This window comes from Triticum aestivum, chromosome 2A (assembly GCF_018294505.1).
Source record: "Triticum aestivum cultivar Chinese Spring chromosome 2A, IWGSC CS RefSeq v2.1, whole genome shotgun sequence".
Classification (NCBI taxonomy): Eukaryota; Viridiplantae; Streptophyta; class Magnoliopsida; order Poales; family Poaceae; genus Triticum; species Triticum aestivum.
In genome coordinates this window covers 133277766-133302911 of record NC_057797.1, presented here as the reverse complement: position 1 = coordinate 133302911, position 25146 = coordinate 133277766, and positions in this window count along the sequence as shown.

Below are 25146 nucleotides of genomic sequence, written 5' to 3'. Positions count from 1 at the left end.
ACGCGCACGCCCGCACGACCTTTCCCACCCTCCTCCTCCCAACTAGTACTCCCTCCCAACGGCCGAGTGTTCGCAGAGCACGGGCGGTCCCAAGAACGCGGGAGCGCCCCCTGCCGCCGCTGCCCACTGCCCGCCGGTCAGCCTCTGCTGCCACATAGAAGGACGTCAGCGCGGTGCGGCGGCGCTGCCCTCCTTTGCTGCCCAATGCTGCCCAACGGACGGCCATGACCTTATCTGACTATGGAGAAACCAGTAAGTTTCCATTCGATTGATTGAAGTGTAGATTGATATAAAACTATACTAAATAGTGAGGTACCCAGCATATGGTCCATTTTATGTTCCATACACAAGAGAATTTGATCATTTTAGTGCATCATTATCTACATACACCACAATGGAGGATGTTACAAAGTCTACCCTATGCTTATTATTCAGTTTATGTTCCATAATTAAGAGAATTTGATGCTTGTGCTTATTTACTTTCTTTGGTTGTTTTACTGCATCATGATCTACATACGTCGCAGTGGAGGATGTTACAAAGTCCTGTACTTTTTCCAACGACCAAATGTGAACTGATTCTCATTCTATCATTCTTTTATATACATGATCCTTCCACACAAATAACATTGCCGCAGTTAAACAACGTTATTCTGGAAGGGTTAGACTCTGAATATATCATTAAAAGGTGAATTATCATGATCCAAATCAATGCCAAGCTCAGCACTAGACAGGTTACAGTCTGATTATTAACTATTTAATCTCTTCATATGATAATTGTATTGTGTAACTCGAATTACCTTTTCAGTGCTCCCACAAATTCATTCTACCACGACTCACTCCTCAATTGGCATTAAAATTACTACACAATAGCTCCTAAACTTTTTGTACACGATTTCAATCATCCACTAATATACGAAATTCAGGCAATCTCAATACTAATATTTTATCTCTTCTTTTTTGGCCTCTTCCCTATCAACTCATACTTTATTTCTACATGTTCAGAATGTTGCCATTCATCAGCAATTGCTGCACCTAATGTCCTTTCAGTCACATTTTCAGGTTTACTTCATCGCTTGAGAGTTTGTACTTTGTGGTCGGTGGTGGAAAGGTGGAGCAAGAGGTCTCTCTCAAGCTGTGGGAGAACGAGTCTGCAGAGACGACATTGAATTTTATCAAGGCGGCTTCATTTTGTTTTAAACTATCCAAGAGAGACAAGGTTGCTTCATTTGCAAGCTCAAAACTCTTTATGATTGTATTCTGCTTCTCTACCTAGTTCACTGAAAATATGAACCAATGCAATTGGTTGTTGGTGTTTGATCCCATTAGTAGTATGATCAAATTTGTTTCGAGACATGCAGTCCCCAAATGCTCCACTCCCCACACTCTGACGAATGGGAGAGGGAAGCTGAGGCTATGGTCGCGCCGTTGTAGACAAACAGTTTAACACTGAGGTAATGTGATAAAAATAATTGTTTTTTTCTCTCTCGCACGTTTCGGTTTATGTATGTCTGCTACGTAAAATTCATGTACTCCCTCTATCCCAAAATAAGTGACTCAACTTTATACTAGCTTTACTACAAAGTTAGTACAAAATTCAGTCATTTATTTTGGGACGGAGGGAGTACTATTCTGTCCTTGCAATGCTTTCTTCTACTCCCTCCGTAAACTAATATAAGAGCATTTAGATCACTAATTTAGTAATCTAAATGCTCTTATATTAGTATATATATGGAGTAATATTTTTGTTGTATATTACTACGTTCAGTTGGTGTGAAATCCCCCAATTTTTGGTTAATCTAGGAAGTAAAAATAAGTTCAGTTTGTAGACTGTTTAAACCACTTTTAACTGAACTTGTACAAGCATCAAATCTAGGATATTTCATGCCTATTCACAAAAAACATATTACATAGCAATAATTTCATCTTATTGGTGTACCAATCCGATTATGAGGTGTATTCATGGTGCTTTGAAGTGTAAAAATTGCAGTACTTTTCCTTCCTCTTTTTTTGTATTATTTTAGCTCAAGCTTACACTTGCTGACGGGACACTAAATAAAATTCTTCTGTTTTTTTGTTGCAACGAGAGAATAATAATGAGATGCGCTGCCACATGGAGAACTTGGACCAATTGATAAGACGCCAAATCTTGGGCACTAAATTATGTGTATGTAGTTGATCTGCATCTGAAATCGCTTTATAATAGTCGCGTATATTATAGTTAATTTCACCGATATCTGTGTATCTTTTATTTGGTTATTTGGCCTGAACCTACAGTTCAAGGTTAGTAATTATTTGGTCCGAGCCTACTATTCCTTTCCATGTCTTGTATAATTCTCTTTTTTGACATGAAGAGTTCCTGGAGGTTGGATGGCAATTTGAAAATTCCAGTGTATGCTTCAAGATGTATGCATATAATTTTGGAGTCTATTCATGTTGGTTCAGCATATTTCTACTACACTCCATATCTCACAGTATTTATAGCAGAGGGCCTTCAATAGTGAATACTGCATAAAATGGTGTTGTTCCATTGGATGTAGAATTTGTTGTTTCATTCATCCCCTATTCTTCGTGTTGTTTTACATAGCTTATACTCATTTGCTTTGTTTCAGCGGCAGGGTATACAACATAGGAAAACTTGTCTAAGTTGTTCTGAAATTCTGGTTCCATTGGGTGATTTCTGTTTTCTTAATAAATTGGTGGGAGTGTGAGATAACTATTGAGCAAATTAGTTGTTGTGTACATTTAACAAGCGGTCAGTTGGCAGGTTGTCAGTGTTCTGGGAACGGGGGTCCCCAGACTTGCCTTCCTGTGGCCTGCGGCGTGGCTCAAAGGGGGGCCCAGCACGGCCCGTCTTCACCAGCACAACCCCAAGACCCTCCCGATGGGCCAAGCCTCGCGGGACGGACGACGTGGAGCTTCCTCAGGCACGGCCTCATCAGGCTGGCTCACGAGGGGGCGGAGAGATCAAGGCGGGGTACCTCACGAGGTGCCCGTGACGCAAGCCATGACGATTCAGGGCGCCAGGCGGGTGCCAACCCGCGCAGCGTCCTCCTTCCCTCTTTGGTGCAAAGGGGGCAAGCGCAGCCGCGGAGTACCGAGGCATCAGGCAAAGGTTGCCATTTCGGTGCAACGAGACCAAGACCAGGAGGACTACCAGACGGAGGTCACCGTGGAGCCCAAGACGGCGTCATCACCGGAGCTTTGCACAGGCGAAGACTACTTTTGTCAGGATAGCTGATACTTGTTGTCCCCCTTCAAATTAGCCCGCCATTGTTGGCTCCCTTCCCGCTCAATATTTGGGGAGAGGACCAAGGCCTCTATAAATAGGACTAGCCACCCCCGGGGTATCGGCATCGAGTGTCGAGTAGAGGGGATCGAGTATCGAGTAGAGGGGATCGAGTATCGAGTAGAGGGGATCGAGCATCAAGTAGAGGGGATCGAGTATCGAGTAGAGAGGATCAAGGATCAGGGGTAGAGGATAGAGGATCGAGAACCAGCCAACCAAGAAACAAGCTGGGGTCGAAATCAGGGTCGGTCAATTGGGGGAAAGCAGAGAGAGAGAGAAAAAGGTGACTGAACTCCTCCGAGCAGTTCATCGTCCCAGCCAAGAACAGACCCTCGCGAGGCTGTTCTTCCTTGTATTGTTCATCATCATCTGCCCAAGAGGCAATCCACCACACCACACACTGGAGTAGGATATTACACCACAACGGTGGCCCGAACCAGTATAAACCATGTGTATCTTGTGTTGTTCTTTCCTTAGTTTAGATCCTAGCACGGCGGAGGGGTGTAGGTAGGTAGGAGGCGAAATCTTCGCGCGCACCCCAGTGTTCGAACCACAAGGGTCTGCCGGAACCCGAAATCCGACATTTGGCACGCCAGGTAGGGGTGCGCCAGAATTCGTCTTCCATCACCCCGTTCTCCTCCAACCGTCACGCCCATGTTTAATGCTCGTCGGGCCCGCGCCAAGCGCTGGGCCGCACTCGCTTCCCGCGTCGCCCAGACGGCCCCTGTCGGCGGGCATCCACGCCGTTCCCCGTCACCTGCCGTCAACGCCGCCACCGGCCCGGCGGCGGACGAGCGGCAAGCATCATCCCAGCATCCGTCCGTGCGGCAAGACGGCCACACTGCAACTCCCTCGCTCACCCCAGCTGGTTCTTCGTCCCATGCGCTCCGCGCGCCCTTGGAGGCTCGAGCTGCACTCATCGCGGCAAACAAGCTCCTGCGCTACCGTCCCGTCGATGACGTCTACGAAGAATGGCTCGACCGCGTCGTCGAGCTCGTCCACGCCGCAGGGGGCTCTCCTGCGCCATCCATTCCACTGCACCGCACCCCGCCCCGCGCGGGCGACGAGGCTCCGGCGGCGCCCTGGCCGCCTCCTCCTCAAGAAGACGGCATGGCCCCAAGGCGCGTGGCCCCTGGGCGGAACCCGCTCCGTCAGGCGCCAGCGTGGCAAGAGCAGAGCTGCCAAGAAGTCCCTCGCCCGTAAGAAGCTGCCCGGGCGCTCCCTGCTCCAGCACGTCGCGACCATGCTCCTGCTCCCGCACGTCAAGACCCCATGCTGCTCCCAGCTGCAGCGCGTGGGGACATGCAAGACCAAACTCTCCTTCACCCAAGGCCTCCCGAGGCCACAGCTGGCTGCCGTGCCTTCACCACCGAACTACGCAGCGTAGCGTGGCCCGGCAAGTTCACCAGACCTGCCTCCTCGCTACGACGGCACGGCTGACCCTGCAGAGTTCCTCCAGCTCTACGAGCTAGGCATCGAAGCTGCCAGCGGAGACGAGAAGGTCATGGCGAACTGGTTCCCCATGGCACTCAAGGACGGGGCCCGCACCTGGCTCCTGAACCTGGCTCCAGGCACAATCTCCTCCTGGGAGGAGATGTGCACCCGCTTCATCGCCAACTTCCAAGGCACTCGCGACCGGCCACCCGCCGTGAGCGACATGCGCCGCATCAAGCAACAGCCCGGGGAAACCCTGTAGAAGTACATCCAGCGCTTCAACAACGCACGCCTCAAGATTCCCAAGGTGACTGAGGAGGCCATCATCTCGGCCTTCTCCAACGGCGTGCGTGACGTCAAGATGAAGGAGGAGCTGGCGATGCATGAAGACCTGTGCACTTCCTTGGAGCTGTTCAACTTGGCAAACAAGTGCGCCAGGGCTGAGGAAGGGCGTCTCTCCCTCCTCGAGCTGCCTGCCGCAGACCCAGAAGAGAAGAAGCCCAAGGCCAAGGAAGTGAAGCGCAAGGGGGCTGTCGTGCTCGCGGCAGAACCAGACACCAAGCGGGGCAGAGATCAGCCCGAACCCTCCAAGGGCAGCCGGTACTGTGTGTACCACGACCTCCACACCCACAACACCAACGAATGTCAAGAACTCCGAGCCGTGCGAGAAGGAAGGATAGGCCGTCGCCCCGACCGCAGTGACCGGGGCTACGGCCGAGGAGGAGGAAGAAATGCAGGACGCTGGGAAGACCGTGGGCCGCGCCAAGGATGGCGCGACCAACCTCGCGAGGATCGCTGGCAAGACCCACCTCGCGAGAGAGGATGGAGGGATCAGCCTCGCGAGGGAGACTGGAGGGATCAGCCTCGCGAGGATCGCCCGCTAGGCAACGCAGGCCTCCCACCACTACCGCTGCAGCCAAGGAGAAATGAGGACCGCCACCAGGACGAGGAGGCTGGGGGCTTCCAGGAGCCGCGCGCGATCGCCTGCATCTTGGGCGGAGCACAAGCCCCGGCCTCTCAGCGCATCTTCAAGAAGTTCGCTTGCGAGGTGAATGCAGTCCTCCCCAGGCTCAAGGCCACGCGCCCCCTCAGGTGGTCGTCGTGCGCCATCACGTTCAGCTCAGCAGATCAACTCAAGTGTGCGGCTACAACCGGAGTCCTCCCGATGCTTTGTTCCCCAATCATCAGCAACGTGATGGTCACCAAGACCCTCATCGATGGAGGGGCAGGGCTCAATGTCCTATCCGTGGAGACGTTCAACAACCTCCAAGTGCCCTACAGCCAGCTTCAGCCAACCAAGCCCTTCTCCGGTATCACTGACGGCTCCACGGTCCCGATTGGGCAGGTCCGCCTCCCTATCACCTTTGGGGCACGCGACAACTACCGCACCGAGCTCATCGACTTCGATGTCGCTCACATTCGCCTACCGTACAATGCCATCCTTGGGTACCCAGCGCTGGCCAGGTTCATGGCCGTAACTCACCACGGCTACAACGTCCTCAAGATGCCAGGAAGCGGCGGAGTCATCACGGTGCCCTGTGAAGAGAAGGACGCGGTGTGTTCCCTAGAACGAGCCTTTCAGGCCGCATCACTGGAAGACCCGGATCGTGGAAGCAGGGGGCCTCCCGAGACCACCCCCAAGAAGAAGAAGACATCGTCCGGCCCGACCACTCAGGAGGCAGGCCCCTCTGGGCCCGCGCCTGCCTAGGGGGAGCCTCCCTCCATCGCATAGGAAGGCGCTCCCGGCGCCCTCCTCAGGCAGGGCTTGGGGCTCTCCCCTGGAGGGCCACCGACCTGGCTAGGGTCACGAGGGAGGCGCTTGGGCACCACTAGGAGGCGTGTTTTGAAGCACGTTTCCCTCGAGAAGGAGCAAGGCAAGGAGATCCAGATCCTCAGGAGTTCGTCAGCAAGGCCATTCAGGAGCTACAGGAGTCAAGATCATGAAAGGCGGCCGCCGCTTGCCAGCAGTGGCCCCCCATCCAGGTGAGGATGGTGGGCTGCGCGTCTGCATCGACGAACCAGGGCTCAACCGAGTCGCCTCTCTGGAGCGCCTCTAGCCCTCGCGAGTGGGGCGCTGCGGAGGTCCACCCCACAGCTACGTTCGCATGCCTCACGGCTTGCCGAATGCGGCTGACGTGTACCAGCGCCTCATGAAGGGCATCATGGAGGCACGAGAGGCCAGGCGTTCCGCAGCCCTGGCAGAAATGGGGATGGCCCGCGAGGAGCCGCCAGCGTCTCTGGAGCCTCCCGAGGCCCCTGGGCCTGGGGGCTCGTGAGGATCGGCTCCTGCAGCCCACCAAGCCTGCTACACCAACACCCCTTCATCCTCAACATCATCAGGTGACATCTTTCGAGTTTTACTTCCAGCTGGGAGCGCCCCCAGGGCTGCATTATTCCCAGGCCGCGTGGGTCCGTCCCTGCAGCGTGAATCCCTTTATTCCATGTTGTTAGCTTACCTTGTTGGGGGCGCCCCTCAGGCTGCATGATCGCCAAGCCGCTCGGGCCAGGCCCAGTAGCATGTATCCCATTTGCGTTTATTTCTGATTATGTGTTAGACCCACCATGCTTGATTATTTGATGCCGGTCCACGGCACCTCTTCTCCTCCATGCCGACCACTTGCACGTTAAAGGGGGGGCACCTGAGCATCGCGACTCAGGGCTCTTACTGGCTCTCCAGCCCTCATCCTCTGGCCTTGTCCATGGCATCGCGACCTGGCATACAGCGACGGCTGAGACCAGCTCGAGGGCCGGGACCCGAGGACGTAGAGTGCCGACATCTAACCAAATTTGCAGGGACACATCACAAGATAAGGCCCAGTGCCAGGCGCAACCAGCCTAGAGGTAGGGCCCCGTGAGTCCCGCGCTGGCTCACAGGTGCCCGGATACACCTCGCCAGGCCCTACCGTGCCATCCACGTGTCAGGGCGGGGCTGTACACGCCCCGGGGGCTCCTCCCGGAGGGGGGCCCCCTCCAACGTACCAGTGGAAGCACCATGCTCCATGCTGGCTGATGACACTGCCGAGGAGCGGCTATGCCCGTACACATACGGTAGCACTATGCTCCGCGCTGGTGATAAACAACTGAGGATGGCCCCCGGGCCGCGTCAACCTCAGGGAGCCCAGAGCTCAGTGTCTAGCCTCATCGTAACGCCTCCCCTCGGGAGTGCCACGCGAGGGGGCTGGGCACGGGGGCTGCGCCTGGGTCCCACCTAGACGCACGCCGCCCAGCCAGGTCCCCCCGGGCCTGGTTCATCGTGCGTCTCTCCACGAGCGGAGCCAAAGGTACGAAGGCCGTTTGAGCGTCAAGGGGGACTCCTGAGCATCGCGACTCAGGAGCCTAACTGGTCACATAGCCCCTCACTCCGTGGCCCCGTCCTGGTTTCCGGTCGGGACCATCGCTGGGTGAGGCACGCGCGCGGCCGGGCTCTGCAGACGTAGAACGGTAGATCCACCCGCATCACACCTCCCTACTTATTGTTCGTGCGCCAAGGTGGACTCTTGAGCATCACGACTCAGGAGCCTAACTTCTCACGTAGCCCCTCACTCCTTGGTCCCGTCCTGGTTTCCGGTCGGGACTATTGCTGGGTGAGGTACGCGCGGGGCCGGGCTCTACCGGCGTAGAACATAAGCAAGTAGGAAGGAAAAGCGCTAATTTCAAGGAATTCAAAAGCAAATATTACAGTCCACACTGTTATTTCAATGCCAGATGCAAGTTTAAACGCCTCCCCGAGGCATGATACGTGTGCAGGAATTAAAAGCAGGACAGGAGCCACGACAGAGTCACTTGGCAGCGGGGGAGCAGCGCGGAGCGGGTTCGCCTCACGGAGCAGCGGGGTCGGCAGCGCCTTGCTCCGGCTTGGTGCTGAAGGCCCGGAACTTCCCCAGTAGAGCCTCCGCGCGACCCTTCATGGCCTCGGTAGCGGCAGTGGCACGCTCACCACTCACTGGCTCCAGTAGGCTGTCAAGGTCGACACCGGGATCACGAAGGTAGATGCGGGTGAGGACCCGTGTCAGTGTTGCAGAAGACAGGACACGCGCCTCGGCCTCGGCCGTGGGGCCAAGGCCAAGGGCGGCATCTTCAAGAGCGTGAACCAGGAAGGGAAGCAGCTTGGCGGGGCCATCCTCGGCGCTAGCCAGCGGGCTCTCCAGGCCGCTGTCGTAAAGCGTCCTCAACAAGGAGAGAGCCTTCGCCTCCAACTCCGTGAAGGCCGCGCGGTCCTCGGTAAGAACCAGGGCCTTGACGTCCAGCTCAGCCTTCCTCGCCCCCAACTCCTGCTCCAGCACGCCTAGGCGGTCGCGGCGCTTCCTGAGCTTGGCCTCCTGGCCCTCAACGGCTGCCTCGCGAGCCTTCACGCCTTCTTCCAACTCTTGGCGAAGGTGGACCTCTTTCACGAGCTGATCCTGCAGGCCTTGCAGCTCGTCCTCTAGTGCCTTGCAGCGACCGCGGACGTCGACCACCTCCTCCAAGGCTGCATCACGAGCAGCCTTCGCCTCCAAGACGGCCTGCTTCTCCTCGTCGCATGTTGTCGAGGCCTGGACCAGCGCCACCCGAATCGAGGCATCAGAGCGAACCCATCCAGAAGCCAACTCCAAACGCCCAGCCACCAAGTGGGGGTCGGCGCCAAGAAGATCCTGCCGTGGCCGGTCTAGCTCAGCAACAGCACAATCCAGAACGGCAGAAGGAGTCGGAGAGACAGCGGACGGTGGAGTAGGAGGAGAAGGCGGCAACGCAGCCGCAGCATCCTGAGGCGGAGTCTGGCGCGCCCCACAGTTGTAGTGGCGGCGGCAGGCAAGAGCACCTCGGGAGCCACTTGGGCCGTGGGGGCTGAGCACGCCCCAGCCGGTTCAGCCAAACCTCGCGAGGACGACCGGGCAAGAGAAGCCTGTGCGTCGCGGTCACCTTCCTTTGTCGGCAGAAGCGCCGCCACGGATGGAACCTCTGGAGCCCCCTTCGGCTTCTTTGCTGCGGGCGCCAACCTATCCAAAGATGCGGACGTCAAACCTTAGAATCAGAGCAAGAGATAAAGACAAGAATCGAATGCTTACGGGTCGTCGCCAGTGAGCTCAAGCGGCCTCCGACCAAATTTGAAGCCTGAAAGCCGGCTGGAAGGGTCAACCTCGGGAAGCTTGGAGGCGGAAGGTATGTCTGCGGTTCACTCCGGGGCCGGGGGAGACCCGCGGGAGATCAGCCCGGTCCTGTCCTTCTTCGGGATCGGGGGCGAGCTCCCGTCGTCCTGCTCGTCGTCGTCTTCATCGTCCTCCTCGTCGTCATCGTTCGGAGAGAGGCGAAGAACGCGGGACCTGCGCCGGGGGAGGGGAGCCCTCGACTCTCCGTCAGTCTCCTTGGAGTCAGGCCCTTTTCCTCGCTCCCCTCCTTCTTCCTCTTCGCTGGAGTCGCCGGAGGGCACGTCCACCGGTTCCTCGGGAGCTTCCAGGGGCACTGGCCCATCCCCGTTGAAGACAGGCATGGACTTGACCACCCGCTCCCACTTGTTGCGGAGGAACAAGGGCGTAGGAGCGCCCTCCAGCCTCGCCACATTGCCCCCGACTAGAGATTGAAGAACCGCAGCCAGGTCTCCGTCGGCCAAGGCCGCGGGGTTCGGATGGGGCCTCCACATTGGAAGCGAGTACTGCTGAAGCGGAGCCAGCCGGTGCTCCAGGAACTCCCTCAGTAGCGACGCGCCGGTCAGCTTCGCCGCCGCCATGTCGGTCGGCCTTAGATCCGCGTCCATCTTCTCCAACACCATCTTCGCGCGGGGATCCGCGTGCTCCGCTCGACCCCAGTCGCTAGAGCTCGTGGGCTGCTCCGTGGGCAGGATCAGCCGAGGGTGGATGCGCCCAGTATCCACCAATATCCACTTGCTCCTGAAGCCCTCAATCCTCTTCCCAGAGTTCGAGATGGCAATGGCGCCACCGTACGCGACGAAGCTCGCGCATGCGGAAGCAGTCCCACGAGAGGTCCGGAGGTAGAAGTAGTGGTGTAGCAAGGCCACTGAGGGCTGCACCCCAACATGTGCTTCGCAATAATAAGCAAAGATTGCCAGGAGAAGGACGGAGTTGGGATGGAGATGCAGAGCCTCTAGCTTGTAATGGCGGAGGACAGAGAAGAAGAACTCGGAGAAGGGAGGCACCAGGCCAGCAACAATGGCACTTACGAAGAGCGGACAGAAGGTGCTCCTTTGACCCTCAGGGGTGGTGGAGCCGGCCTTGAACACCTTCTCCCCGTCGATGCCCCATGCCGTCGACAAACGAGTACAGGGCAAGGCCCGCCTCTGACATGTTCGGCGAGTCCAGGGCAAACGAGTACCAAGCTGCAGCCGGGGGCTGACGAGGCGCCATGGCTCTCTAGGTCGCGCGGTCAGAGCAGATCTGGAAATCTCGGAGGAAGGAAGGAGAGGCGCAAGAAAGGGGATCTGAGCAGCAACCGGAGAAAGCAAGAAGCAGGGCCTAGGCGGATGCCACTCCTTTATCAACTCACGCGTTTGCTAAGGCGCCCACGTCCAGTCAACCGCCACACGGCGCCCAAGGCCGCAGGCTGTTAGGGCCCATGGCGCTTCGCTCTTGCCCTTCCGCCTCCCTGCACGGCCAAGCCTGAGCGCGCCTTGGGTCCGGGGGCTACTATCGGCGTTCTGGGAACGGGGGTCCCCAGACTTGCCTGCCTGCGGCCTGTGGCGTGGCTCAAAGGGGGGCCCAGCACGGCCCATCTTCACTAGCACAAACCCAAGACCCTCGCGAGGGGCCAAGCCTCGCGGGGCAGACGACATGGAGCTTCCTCACGCACGGCCTCATCAGGCTGGCTCACGAGGGGGCTGAGAGATCAAGGCGGGGTACCTCACGAGGTGCCCGTGACGCAAGCCATGACGATTCAGGGCGCCAGGTGTGTGCTAGCCTGCGCAGCGTCCTCCTTCCCTCTTTGGTGCAAAGGGGGCAAGCGCAGCCGTGGAGCACCGAGGCATCAGGCAAAGGTTGCCATTTCGGTGCAACAAGACCAAGACCAGGAGGACTACGAGACGGAGGTCACCGTGGAGCCCAAGACGGCGTCATCACCAGAGCTTTGCACAGGCGAAGACTACTTTTGTCAGGATAGCTAATACTTGTTGTCCCCCTTCAAATTAGCCCGCCATTGTTGGCTCCCTTCCCGCTCAATATTTGGGGAGAGGACCAGGGCCTCTATAAATAGGACTAGCCACCCCCGGGGTATCGGCATCGAGTATCGAGTAGAGGGGATCGAGTATTGAGTAGAGGGGATCGAGCATCGAGTAGAGGGGATCGAGTATCGAGTAGAGAGGATCAAGAATCAGGGGTAGAGGATAGAGGATCAAGAACCAGCCAACCCAGAAACAAGCTGGGGTCGAAAGCAGGGTCGGTCAGTTGGGGGAAAGCAGAGAGAGAGAGAGAGAAAAAGGTGACTGAACTCCTCCGAGCAGTTCATCGTCCCAGCCAAGAACAGACCCTCGCGAGGCTGTTCTTCCTTGTATTGTTCATCATCATCAGCCCAAGAGGCAGTCCACCACACCACACACTAGAGTAGGGTATTACAACACAACGGTGGCCCGAACCAGTATAAACCCTGTGTCTCTTGTGTTGTTCTTTCCTTAGTTTAGATCCTAGCACGGCGGAGGGGTGCAGGTAGGTAGGAGGCGAGATCTCCGCACGCATCGCAGTGTTCGAACCACAAGGGTCTGCCGAAACACGAAATCCAACACAGGTGATAATTATTTTTGTGTACACATAGTTTAGTCAGGGCATGCCCATGAACTATTGCTTGCATATTATATCATGTGAACATAAGTGAATAAATCTTCCTTGGCTGAAATGTCATACTGAAAGTGTGTTATATCGACTAGAGGGGGGGTGAATAGGCGATTTTTATGAAAGTCTTCAAAACATGGAAGTTTCGAAGTCAAATGATAGAAATGAACCTATTTCCATGCAGCGGAAGATAGACTACACTAGACAGACAATAGTCAAGCATTCAATGAAGTGAAACCACACTGACTAATAGTAGCTAGGCAGTAAGGATCAGGTACACAGTGAAGACAAATAGATAAAGCAAATAGGCACTAACTTTACAAGAGCCAACTGTAAATAAAGAGATGAGAAGGATAGAACCAGTGTGCGTGACGAAGACAAAAGTTTGGTAGACCAGTTCCAACTGCTGTGACAGGTGTACGTCTGGTTAGGGCGGATAGGTATTTAAACCTGAGGACACTCGGTCCCGGACACTTAGTCCTGAGCACACAGCTCAGAACACTTAGTCCTTTCTGTATTCCCCTTGAGCTAAGGTCACACAGACCTCGCCCAATCACTCTGGTAAGTCTTCAAGGTAAACTTCCAAACCTTCACAGACTTTGTTCACTGGCGATCAACAATGACTCTTGGATGCTCAGAACGCGACGCCTAACCGGCTGGAGGATTCACAGTCCTCAAGTGTAATAAGTCTTCAGATCACACAGACAAGAAGACTTAAGTGATGCCTAACACTCTTTGGCTCTGGGTGGTTAGGGCTTTATCCTCTCAAGGAATTCTCTCTCAAAGGCTTCGAGGTGGGTTGCTCTCAATCGACAAAAGCCGTACTTTAACTCTGAGCAGCCAACCGTTTATTGTTGTAGTGGGTGGGCTGTTTATAGCCACTAGGCAACCCGACCTGATTTGTCCGAAATGACCCTGGGTCACTAAGGAACTGACACGTGTTCCAACGATCAGATTTCAAACACACACGGCAACTTTACTTGGGCTACAAGCAAAGCTAACTTGTCCAACTCTAAACAAGATTCGCTCTCATAGTCTTCACCCGAAGACATAGGATTTTGGTTAAGCATCACTTCAGTCATTCTGACTAGTTTTCTTGGACCCCACTTAACAGTACGGTGGTTCCTATGACTCAACAAAGAAGAAAAAGAACTACGAAAGATCTAAGTCTTCGCGCTCCATAGTCTTCACGCGATGTCTTCTCTTGTCATAGTCTTCAAGGTGAATGTCTTCACTTACCACCTTTGACTTCAATGTCTTCATACATTTTTAGGGGTCATCTCTGGTAGGAAAATCGAATCCATGAGGGACTTCTACCTGTGTTATCCTGCAGTTCTCACAAACACATTAGTCCCTCAACTAGGTTTGTCGTCAATACTCCAAAACCAACTAGGGGTGGCACTAGATGCACTTACAATCTCCCCCTTTTTGGTGATTGATGACAAACTAGCTGAAGTTTTCAATAGGGAATATAATATGTGAAATTGTAAAGGATAAGGAATTGTCTTCATAAGTTGCAAGGGCTCCCCCTGAAGATGTGCATATAAGTAATTTGCTTTTGTAATGCAAATGCACATGGCAGGTTGTACTTGTGGAGATCCTCTTCAACTTATGATGATAATTCATTATGCATGAAAGGTATGGGAAGATAATGACATGCATAATGAAAAATGGACGTCTGCAAAATGATCTAAGTGCGGAATTTATCGTCGCACATGTGGGATTTATCATGGCATCACAAAATAGCAAATAAGTAGCAGACGACCATCGAGTTTAAGTGTTACAACTCAAAGAACCAAATGTATCAAAATGAGAGTTGTAAACACTAGGCAAAACATAAAGTAACCGCCCATATGGACCCGCTTGAAGACTATCACACTCATATGCTTCTCCCCCTTTTGTTAGTGAGGACCAAAAAGGTTTGAAGACATAGAGCATCTACTCGTTCCCATGAAGAGTAGGTGAAGCAGCAGGGTCATCGGTGGTGTTCGGCGATGCAGAAGAACTTGGGGTAGTGTCGAGGCGTGCAGAAGTAGGGGGCGGTGAAGTGGCATCATCTTCGTCCTCGATCACTCTGGCATTCACAGTTGCCGCAGAGGAAGAGAACTCAGAGTCTTCAAGAGATGGAGTTCGTCGCAGTACAGCCCTTCGGGGAGGTGTGCAGTCAAACATGAAACATTCAGAGAAGCCATCCTCTTGAAGATCATCCTTAGAACACATAAGCGTCAGCCCTTTCCATGTACGCCAACAGGTTTCATGGGCAACAAAGGCATTCTTGGTGGCAAGATTGCGAATGCGGTTGACATCCACCAAGAGGCTGTGCATTTGGCGCTTTAGCCAGTCATGATGCCTATCCTGTTTCTGATGAAGAGCAACTAGAAGCTCTCGGTCATTGAGAACACGAGATCGCTTCTTGGGTCGTTGGGCAATAGTGCTTTTAGTGGCTTCAGTAAGAGCACGATGACGTGCACGTGTAGTACCAGCCAGAGGATAAACACGAGTGACTGCTTCAACTCCTTCAATGTTCCGAGTGAAACTTTGATGCTCCGCATTCTGAAGATTAAGAGGTTCCTTGGCAGGCTCTGGATAAATGGCTTCAACGGGCATATCCACATCAGGCAGAAAGATCCGATGATTGCGAGCAGATGGCTGATATGAGATAACTGAGTGGAGTTTAATCAGCCGCATTATCCATGGAGCATAGAACTTCAAGCCAAAAAGATCAGATCCTGATGCAGCAAGTTGGCGGATGAAGAAGTCTTGTGCATTGAAGCATTTGCCATGAAGAATATAGAAGACCAAAGTCTTCATTGCACCTTCCAGCTTTGCATGTGGAGAATGTCCTTTGATGGGCCAGAGAGTTCGCCTTATAATGTGATAGATAGTCCTTGGCAGATACTCAAGGTCTTCAACAAAGAACTCCTTAGGATATGCAGCATCTTGTGGCAAAGGCTTCATCATACTGAGCATCTGACTCATGTTCGGTTCAGGCTTCTAAAAGATGCTCTCCATAGCTTCACTGTGAAGCTGACAGCCAGGTTCATAGAGATCTCTAGGAGTGGGCAGACCAGTGAGCTCAATGATATCAAGGGCTTTGGCTTCATGATGAACATTTCCTGTCATCCACTCAAGGACCCAAGTCTTCGTATCTCTGTTGTAACCACGTATGTGAAGTGTGGCATAAAATTGGAGCAGCAACTCTTCGTTCCAGTGCTCTTGGTCGGTGACGAAAGGCAACAATCCAACCTCTTTGAAGCAATCCAGAGCCTCTTCCAAACAGGGCAGACCAGCTATTACTTTAGTGTCAAGACGCATATGTGGGAAGATGCGACCTTGATTGTACAGAATGCATGAGTAATAGCTTCGCTGTGGATAGCTCCAGAACCGATCAGAAGATATCCGTTCCCTTGAGTAGGGGTTCTTGGAGCTATTGAAGAAGGTGTTGTCTGCTTTGAAGCCGTTGACATTGAAGGATCCAGGTGCTGATGCAGGACCTGGTAACTTGGGCAACCTTGGCATTGGCTTCTGTACCTGAGGCCTATGCTCAATATGATAGTCAAACTGAGGACCAGCAGCAGGCGCAGGAACAGAAGCAGTAGCATCATTGGCTTCGCTGACTTCTGGTTCTTGGGTTGGTGTAGGCTCCACATCTGCTTCAGCCATGACAATGTCAGTGGCTTCATTGGTGTTGGTGGTGGCAGCCTCAAGATTTTCTACCTCCACTTGATGAGCTGGAGGGTCGGGCACAGACATGTTCTCCTCGAGAACAGCTTCTTCAGTAGTTGGGTAGTAGGGACACGTTCTTCTTCTTGGGTGTCATCGACTGATGCAGCCGGAATGTCTTCAGCAGTTTTAGCCTCAGACTCAGAGACTTGAGACCTTGGTCCTTTGCGAAGCCTGCGTAACATTGGCGACGCCTTTGGAGATGGAGTTGGCTAGGCCTCAAAGTCATCTTCTTCTTCTTGCCGGGGTGGTGTGACTTGTTGTTGTGGGTGATCAGCCCATGATGCATCCTGAGCAATTGGCGTCAGAGGACGACCAATGCTGATGAGCTTGTTGTGCGTAAGCACAGGCGATGATACCTGTTGGTGCTCGATCAGAGGAAGAACTACATCATAGTCAACATTGTCATGGTGACCAATGTCTTCAGCAGCGGTGGGATCAGCTGCTGGAATGTCTTCAGCTTGATGAGCCTCTGTGAAAGCAGGCTCATGGACAGTCAGTTGGCGCTCTTGATGATCAGCGGCAGGGCAAACCATGGAGATAGGTTCAACAATTAAGGGCTCTGTGGGAGCAGCCCGTTCCTTCTTGGTCTTCCGCTTCTTCTTGGAGGGAGCAGCAGTAGAGGCTTCAGGATGTTTCCTCTTTCTGGCTTCAGCCTCATCAGTCCGCGTCTTCTTCAGCTCTGAAGCGGTAGACCTGGCTTTTGGCTTCGAGCCAGTCATGCTGGTTGGGAAGACAATGGGATGAGCTTCCTGCCTTGGTGCGTCGGGTTCGGCCATAGCAGGCTTCTTCTTCTGCTGCTGCTTTGCAGCCATCCTGGGGTCGATGCCAGGACGCCCAAGGGCCTTGCGCTTCTCAGCCTCATTGTAGGCTTGCACACACTTGTCAGCCAGGCTCTTCATGCGCTCACGAGAACCTTGAGCTTCTTCACGCTTCTTGAGAAAGGCTTCTTTGAGCTCGTGCAGCATGATCTTGAAGTTCTTGACCTCTTGCACGCTCAGCTTGGCCATATGCTTCTTGACCTCAAAGTCAATCTTCTGCTTCAGTTCAACGATGCGCTGGGCTATAGCTAACTCTGAAGCAATGGCGCCATGGAAGGCGACACTGAGGCCAATGGGAAGTTGCAGATCTTCAAAGCTGAGGTTGGGCGTGTCAAACCACTCATCCATGAAGTCGTGGATGATTGCCACGTTAGAGAGAGGCAAATTGTTGAAGATTTCTGCTTCTTCTTTACTCTTGATCAGTTGCTCAAGAGCGTCATTTGCAAGATCTTCATCGCTGGATAGATCAATGGTATCGTTGCGCAGAATAGCAGCAGCAGTCAGTTCTTGGCTGGTGTGTGGCAGAGGCATCTTGACTCTCGAGGGCTTGGAGATGCGTGACAGATCTTCAGACTGCACACTGTCTTCAGGAGGTGCAGTAGCCAGTGGCTTCACCCATGAGATTTTTGGTGCTGAGGCAGGCTTTGAAGCTTTAGGCAGCTTTGGCTTCTGCGTCTTTGGAGTAGGAGCTGGGGCTTCATCAGTGTCAGCATCATCATCAGAATGATCCACTTTGGCACCTTGAATAGAGATGTGAGTGATGAGGCCATCCAGGTTGTAGAACGGACCGACGAGATTGGGTTCAGCTTCGCGGGTGCCATCGGCACGAGGAGCAGAGGGACCAGGGTTAAAGTCTAGTCCCAATGACTTCTTGTTCTGCTTCGCCGAATTCTAGGCAAACTGGAAGTTGCGTTTGAACAGATTGTCGTCACGACACCATAGCAATGACGATGGGTCAGCATCCGCAGGCTGTGGTCCACGGACTATGCAGGGATAGAAGAATTGTTCAATGGCTTCATCTCCGGACCTGGGTTGAAGATTTTTGTATAGGATGTCTCCCAATGGTCGCTTGATGGCATTCTTCTCGGCATATTCCTTTGTCACAAACCTGTACTTGAACCAATGTTCTGCCCAATATCGTCGAATCCATTGGATTCGTGTCTTGTGCTGATTGTAATCCTCTTCTGGATCTGTCTTGTACAGTTCTGAGAGGTCATCGGGTAGATCTCTTGATGTCTCACCTCAATGCTTTCTGCCGCCCTTCCTTGCTGATTTCTCTGCAGCCATGAACTTTAAACTGAATGGCTTCAATACGTTCAAAGGCTTCAAGGGCTTTCGTGTGCTGGACAAATAGGAACTGGCTTCGGGAGAATTTATGTGATGTTGTAAGAATTCTGCAAATGAATGCAGACTATGAGAACCAAGGGATTCTCCCACAGACATGTACCTATGATAGCATTAAGATGCAAGGGAAGGGGAAGAGGTCATATGCATTCTTAGAATATTTTGAAGATAAATCAGTTTAGAAGACATTGACCTCATCGTGCGAAGACATTCACTCATAGATAAGGAGTTGGTTCCAGATTTGTACGAATCCACAGATCAGTACAAGTGAGGAATCTAACTACTTTGTGAAGCATAAGTGAACATACTAGGCATAATATGAGATGCAGTATGAAGTGGATCCAACTTGTGTGAACAGAAACTGCTTGTGGTAGAAAGTGACGAATCTATAGGATCAAAGGGGCCGTAAAAAGGAAGTTTTATTTACCACACAAGGAACTGCTAGACGGAGTGGAAGAGGAGGCCGAGCAGTTCGATCGTCCGTGCCCTAACTTGGCGACGGAGGACACCTACAGCAACGGCGGAGAAGACGATGTTCGCGGCCGGCGTGAAGACGGCGTCGGAGAGGTCACGGTAGCTAAGCGCTTCGTTGTCGGCGTCGTCGAGGGCTAGCGGTGGCGCTAGGGTTCGTGCGAGAGTGGAAGAAAGGATAATGACTGTGGTAAGGCGTGTATTTATAGGGACAGGGACGGCACAACATTATTACACAGGTGCCCCTGGCGATTCACATCTGAAGAACACGTGGCCATCATGCAACATATCGGAGGTTGTTCCACGTTCCCATGCATGCCTGGATTGTCGGGTAGTCGTTCCCACTTCTCCGGGTTTCAGGTGAAGGAATTAGCATTGAAAACGGACTTAATGTTTGTCTCTGTATCTTCTGCTGACAAGGACGCAGAGAAGATATTCGACAGTTTCAATAGAATGCATATGATTTGGAGAGATAGAGTTTGAGATAGAAAGCATAGAGAGGTTAGGGTCCGATCACATTCACTTAGTTCAAAAGATTCAACAAGAAGACATAGCTATAAGTGAATGCTGTAGAGGACAGAACACTAGTATATATATATGATCAACATAATGAAGATAATCATGAAGACATGTTGAGATTGAAGCCAAATCAAATGTGAAGACACAACAAATGTAACACCATGGGTAAAACACTTCAAACAGACGAATTTTGTGGTGGCGTTACCCACCGTATAGGAAGTATTAGACCTAGACACGGCGCACAATTATCGTGGCGCTCCGAAGTCAAATTCCACATTAATGTATTCACACTTAGAATGTATGTCTTCATTGATTGAAGATATACTTTACTTCGTGTGTTGCACATCTAAGTCATCAATATGCATAAGTGTTAGGATGTGTGCCTAATCACAGGACATTTGAGGATTCCAAAATATTTAGCTCACACCGTAACTTCCAAAATCTCTTCTCATCCAAGGGCTTGGTGAAGATATCTGCCAATTGCTCTTCAGTGTTGACGTGTATGATATCAATATCTTCCTTCACAACATGATCTCTGAGAAAGTGATGACGAATTTCAATGTGCTTTGTCTTCGAGTGCTGAACTAGGTTGTTGGCAATCTTGATGGCGCTTTCATTGTCACAGTAGAGTGGCACTTGCTTCAGATGAATGCCATAGTCTTTGAGTGTTTGCTTCATCCACAGAAGCTGAGCGCAGCAAGATCCAGCAGCAATGTATTCAGATTCAGCAGTGGAGAGAGATACACAGTTCTGCTTCTTTGAAGACCAACATACAAATGATCGTCCTAGAAAATGACATGTGCCTGATGTAGACTTGCGATCCACCTTGTCACCAGCATAATCAGCATCCGAGAATCCAACCAGATCAAACTCTGAGCCCTTTGGATACCATAATCCTATAGTTGGGGTGTAAGCCAAATATCAAAGAATTCGCTTCACAGCTAAGTGATGCGATTCCTTTGGTGCCGCTTGGAATAGAGCACACATGCAAACACTAAGCATAATATCTGGCCTAGATGCACATAGATAAAGTAAAGAACCAATCATGGAGCGGTATACCTTTTGATCGAACTCTTTACCATTGTCGTCGGGACCCAAATGATGTTTGGCTGGCATTGGCGTCGTGAAGCCTTTGCAGTCTTGCATACCAAACTTCTTCAGGCAATCTTTGAGATACTTCTCTTGAGATATAAAGATGCCGTTGCATTGCTGACGTATTTGAAGACCAAGGAAGAACTTCAGCTCACCCATCATGGACATCTGATATTGCTCTTGCATCATATATCCAAACTCTTCACTGTATTTCTGATTGGTGCAGCCAAAGATAATGTCATCCACATATATTTGGCGCACAAACAGTTCACCGTCATATGTCTTCGTGAAGAGAGTGGGGTCGAGGGAACCAGATTTGAAGCCTTTTCTCTTCAGGAAGTCTTTGAGTGTGTCATACCAAGCCCGAGGGGCTTGTTTGAGGCCATACAGTGCCTTGTTGAGCTTGTATACCATGTCAGGATGTTTTGGATCTTCAAAGCCAGGTGGTTGTGCGACATACACTTCTTCTTCAATCTTGCCATTGAGAAAAGCGCTCTTCACATCCATTTGATACAGAAGTATGTTATGATGATTTGCATAGGCCAGCAGTATGTGTATGGCTTCAAGTCTAGCCACAGGAGCAAATGTTTCATCGAAGTCAATCCCTTCAACTTGAGTGTATCCTTGAGCAACGAGACGAGCTTTGTTTCTGACAACTTGACCATGCTCATCTTGCTTGTTGCGATATATCCATTTGGTGCCTATTATATTGTGCTTCCGAGGATCAGGACGCTTAACCAGTTCCCATACATTATTCAGCTCAAACTGTTGATGCTCTTCTTGCATAGCTTGAATCCATTCAGGTTCCATGAAGGCTTCTTCAACTTTCTTGGGTTCTGTTATTGAGAAGAATGTGAAGTGCCCACAAAAAATTGCTAGTTGTGTTGCCCTTGAACGAGTGAGTGGACCTGGTGCATTGATGCTATCAATTGTTCTCTCAATCTGCACTTCATTTGCAACACGAGGATGTACAGGACGAAGATTTTGCTCTTGCTGATCATTATCATTGTTAGAGGGATTGTCTTCAGGCTGAGCATTGTCTTCAGGTTGATCAGGTGCGGAGATGATAATTTCTTCTTCAGGCTTCAGAAGGTATGATTTCTCCAGTTCCCATAAGTTTGATTGATTCACTGGATGGAACTTCATCTAGCACATTTGGCAGTTGCTCTCTTTGTGAGCCGTTAGTTTCATCGAACCGCACATCCACTGTTTCAACCACTTTGTAATGAAAGAGATTGAAGACTCTGTAGGAGTGTGAATCCTTTCCATATCCAAGCATAAAACCCTCATGTGCTTTTGGTGCAAATTTTGAAGTGTGATGTGGATCCTTGATCCAGCACTTGGCGCCAAATACTTTGAAGTAACTGACATTTGGCTTCTTGCCAGTAAGGAGTTCATAGGATGTCTTGTTCAGAAGCTTGTGAAGATAAACACGGTTGATGATATGGCATGCAGTGTCAATGGCTTCAGGCCAGAATTTTCTTGGAGTCTTGTATTCATCAAGCATCGTCCGAGCCATCTCAATAAGTGTTCTATTCTTGCGTTTGACGATGCCATTCTGTTGTGGCGTGTACGGAGCTGAGAATTCATGTGTGATGCCCAAAGTATCAAGATATGTATCAAGGCCAGTGTTCTTGAATTCAGTGCCATTGTCACTTCTGTTGTGCTTTATCTTGGCGCCATAGTTGTTCATTGCTCGATTGGCGAAGCGTCTGAAGACATCCTGCACTTCATTCTTGTAAAGGATTATATGCACCCAAGTATATCTTGAATAATCATCAACAATGACAAAGCCATAGAGACAGGCAGTAGTAGTAAGAGTTGAGTAATGAGTGGGACCGAAAAGATCCATGTGTAGCAGTTCGAAGGGTTGAGTCGTTGTCATGATTGTCCTCGAGGGATGCTTGGCCCTCGTCATCTTTCCTGCTTCACAGGCACTGCATAAGTGATCCTTCTTGAACTTGACGCCCTCGATGCCTATGACATGCTTCTTCCTTGCAAGGGTGTGGAGGTTCCTCATGCCAGCATGCCCTAGCCTTTGATGCCAGAGCCAGCATTCAGAAGTTTTGCTAGAAGACATACTGCAAGTTGTGGTCTTGCTGAGAAATCTACAACATACAAATCAGATTCCATTAGTACAAGGAAACGATATTTTCCAAACATCACAATCATGTTTAAATCACAAAGCATTGAGACAGACATTAAGTTGAAACCAAGGGATTCAACAAGCATGACTTTATCCATGTGTTGATCCTTTGAGATTGTAACTCTACCTAGACCCAATACCTTGCTTTTACTAGTGTCAGCAAATGTGATGTGACTTTTGTCTGATGGACGTAAAGTTGAGTCCATGAGAAGGCTTCGCTTGCCAGTCATGTGATTTGTACACCCACTATCAATAATCCATTCTGAAGCAGCTGGTGTCATACCCTACAGTGCAGTTAGGGGGATAGGCTTCACGAAGAGAATTGTGAAGCAAAAACATTTGACGAACCAGTGGATTGTTAAAGCTTAGATCGAGATTAGGACAGATAGAGCAAGTTGCAAGTGATTCAGAAACGAAGTACATAGTAAGACCATTTGGGCATTTGATCTTGCGCGCTACATGATGTTTAAGGTCCCCAGCAATAGTGTCAGACGATTTTGGTTTTCGGCTGGAGACCTTTCCCTGCAAGAGAGAGTTAAGCTTTCTTAGCCACCCACATCTTCAGGGGTGGCTTCGAAGCAATAAGTCTAAGTGCAGCATCTGAGAACTTTGGCTTTGGAGCCCTAGCAAAAAGTCTTGCAGGTGGACAATAGTATTCATAAGAATAAGCAGAATAGTTCTTGGTCTTATGAACATGGCGGTTTGATGAACCGCGCTCATATTCATAGGCCTGAGTATGGCTTCCCTGCAAAACATTTGCATTGGTGTGACTCAGGTGAGTCCTCTGTCTGTATGAAGCCTTTGGACCATATGAAGCCTATGGTCTGGGGTTTGTCTTCTTCACCTGTGGTGTCATGATGACATTCACAGGAAGATTCTCCAAACACCTTTTCGACACCTAGATCTTCTTCATAGGCGGTCCATTCCTGCAGTTAGTACCAATGTACTTGGCAAACACTTCACCATTCTGATTCTTAAACAGTTTATAGTCTGCATCAAAGGATTCATCAATAACAATGGGGTTAGCACTAGTGAAGCCAGATAGAGTGGATGGATCTGCTGAAGGTTCCTTTGCAGCAACCCATGTGGTTTTGGGGTACTGCTCAGGTTTCCAGTAAGAGCCATCAGCATTCATTTTCCTTACGAACCCAACACCCTCTTTCCTAGGGTTTCGGTTCAGGATCTGCCTTTTGAGGACATCACATAGTGTCTGATGCCCTTTGAGACTTTTGTACATCCCTGTTTCAAGTAGTGTCTTCAACCTAGCATTCTCATCAGCAATAGCAGTGGTTTCCTCAGCAGAGAGGTTAGTTTCCACATCAACAGTTGAAGATATTGCAATAGTAGTAGCAGTAGAACATTCAACAACAGGAGTAGCGTTATCATGCTCAATGCATTTAAGACATGGTGGTCCAAATCCTTCCTGAGCTGAACTGATCTGTTTAGCGCGAAGTGACTCGTTTTCCTTTTGAAGATCTTCATGAGCCGCTCTCAATTTCTCGAGTTCTTCATGAGTTGTTGAGAGCGTTTCATGATGACTTTCAAGCTCCTCATACTTAATATGAAGATTTTTTATGTCTTCAATTAAGGACTGAGATCGAGTCATTTCAGCGTCCAACAGGTCATCGCTTTTGTCTAACAGTTTTTGAATATGTTCCATAGCTTTCTGTTGTTTAGTGACAAGGGAAGCAAGTTTTGCATAGCTGGGTCCAAATTCATCACCAGATTCATCATCACTGGATTCAGATAGATAGCATTCAATTACCTTAGCATCATTTGCCATAAGGCATGATGCAGAAGATGATGATTCTGGTTCGAAAGTCATCGCTTTGAGTGACTCCTTAAAGTCCTCGAACCGAGGATCATGACGAGTTCGATGACCCTCATAGACCTCCGAGAGACGGTCCCAGATGAGCTTTGCATGATCGAGATGCATGACATTCCTAAACTGATTTTGAGATAGACAGGAGCAGATGACGTCCTTCGCCGTGAGGTTGAGAAGAGTGTACATGAGAATGTCATCAGTTTCCACCATTTTGCACAGATCGGTCAGACCAATCTCAGTGACGGTCCCCAGCTCGCTGTTTGTTGCCATGAGGCACTTCTTCATCATGGCCTTCCACTTGGGATACTCGTGACCGTCAAAGATGGGGCATGACACAGTCTTCATACCTGTGGTTGACATAACTAAAACTCCAGGCGGTTAAACCAAAATCACACAGAATAAGGGAGTACCTTGCTCTTATACCAATTGAAAGTGTGTTATATCGACTAGAGGGGGGTGAATAGGCGATTTTCATGAAAGTCTTCAAAACATGGAAGTTTCAAAGACAAATGATAGAAATGAACCTATTTCCATGCAGCGGAAGATAGACTACACTAGACAGACAATAGTCAAGCATTCAATGAAGTGAAACCACACTGACTAATAGTAGCTAGGCAGTAAGGATCAGGTACACAGTGAAGACAAATAGATAAAGCAAATAGGCACTGACTTTACAAGAGCCAACTATAAATAAAGATATGAGAAGGATAGAACCAGTGTGCGTGACGAACACA